The sequence below is a fragment of the Kryptolebias marmoratus genome, linkage group LG5 (genome assembly GCF_001649575.2).
Source record: "Kryptolebias marmoratus isolate JLee-2015 linkage group LG5, ASM164957v2, whole genome shotgun sequence".
Taxonomy (NCBI): Eukaryota; Metazoa; Chordata; class Actinopteri; order Cyprinodontiformes; family Rivulidae; genus Kryptolebias; species Kryptolebias marmoratus.
In genome coordinates, this window is record NC_051434.1 from 977667 (window position 1) to 979679 (window position 2013).

Below are 2013 nucleotides of genomic sequence, written 5' to 3' on the forward strand. Positions count from 1 at the left end.
TGGATGGATGGATGGATGGATGATGGATGGATGGATGGATGGATGGATGGATGGATGGATGATGGATGGATGGATGGATGGATGATGGATGGATGATGGATGGATGATGGATGATGGATGGATGGACGGCCCTTAAAGGCTCCTGAGCCCAACTTTCAGATCCTCTGCTTTAGTTGATCCATTAAAATGCAGAATTAATAGATTTTTTTAGTCGTTTGTGTTTTTTCTACCTGATCTCTGCAGTGAGAGGTGAACCTGTAGAGACAGAATCCGGCGTCGGTGTTTTCATTAACCGTCCTTTCATCGTGTTGGACTGAGAGCCAGGAGCTCCGGAGCTCCGGTTCAGGTTTTATCCTGTTTCTGCAACAACGTGAACAAAGGAGCAGACTGACAGACATGTTGGGTTATTTTCTGATCGCTTCAATTCACTCAGCTTTTATCCAACTTTCAGCTTCTTTATTGATTTTTTCTTTTCTTTATCTGAGGCTGTAGAAAAGAGCTGAAAGGAGAACTTCGCTGCAGATTGGACGCCTGACGTCCTTCCTGATGGAGCCGAAGGAGCTGAGGAGACCCAAACGGGCCGAGGTCCGAATAAAACTCAAAAAGATGCAGCTTCTATCAAACGAGGCCTGAAGACTGATGAGCAAAATGAGCTAAATGGCTGCTAAAAGTTGAAAAATGTTTGATAAAATTAACAAACCATTAGCTTATAGCTGCAAAAAGCTAACTAAATTAGCGCAAGGTTAGCTAAAAGTAAAAAAAAATCTGTCTCTTCGTCCCGGAGACGATGTTTGAGCTGCTGTTCTCCCCTCGGCTGTCGGCTCAGTCCGTCACCTTTTTAACGACACAATAAAACAGCAGAAGAAGAAATCAGGAGGACGAGGGTTCATCTGATTAGACAGAAACGAGCCTGAAGGCTGCGGCTGAGCGATCAGTCCGAGCTGGAAACCTGTCAGAGTAAATCCAGGAGAAGGTTTCAGCTGCAGCAGGAAGAAATACAGCTGAGCAGCTAAAGACAGGGAGCCAAACACAACCACCAGGAGCTGAGGGCACCAGGAGCTGAGGGCACCAGGAGCTGAGGGCACCAGAAGCTGAGGGCACCAGAAGCTTAAAAGATAATTAGAAAATGAGAAACTTCACTTTAGACAAACAAACTAAATATATTTATTAATCAGATTCACATATGAATTCGTTTTAATGTTTTGTCAGGACCAATAAAAAATAAACTTTTTTAGATTATTTATCTTTAAATCTGTATTTTGTTTCTGTTTGTCAGATAAAAACAGGTTTGCTGCAGAAAATTCAGTCAAAGTTTCCGAAGTGAAGCTTTTTCTGATTTTTTTATTTTTTGCAGAAGCGAATATTTAGTCCGATCCTCCACATCTCGTTAGGTTCTCAGAAAAGAACATCTGAGAATTAAGAAAATGAGGCGACTTCCTTTTTATCAGATGTGTGCAGAAAAGACTTCCTCCTCGGGGTGAAAATCCAGCCCTGGGAAAGCTGTGCTTATTATTGGATGTCCAAACAGAGGAGTGTGAATGGGCCGTACATCTGTGAGTTTAGAAACAAAGCTTTGTTTGTCAGCCTCCATCACTTGTGCTCATGAAAGCAGACACTTACTTGAAAAACTTTCTTTTTCTTTCAGAGCGGCGGGGGGGGGGCACTCTAAAACCTACATCCTGGTATAAATTTGCAGAAGGTAATACAGGCCTGATTGTGTTTGGAGCCGACGCAGGACGCATACAAATAGAATCCGCTCTGAAATGTCCTCTTCCTCGCACGGCTCAGTGGCCGACGTACAATAAATCAACAAAAGGGGCTTTAATTCGCTGTTATTTTATCTTTTTACAGTATTTAATTGGAAGGTTTCCCTGAAACTCCACACCGAGCTTTCAAACCGCCGAGAGGGGGCTGATAAGAATGTGTCCCCCACCCGGCGGATAGAGCGAGTTTTTACAGAAGGGAGACTAAAGGTACAAGTGTGTGGCGTTGGTTGGAATGGGGGGGTGGGGG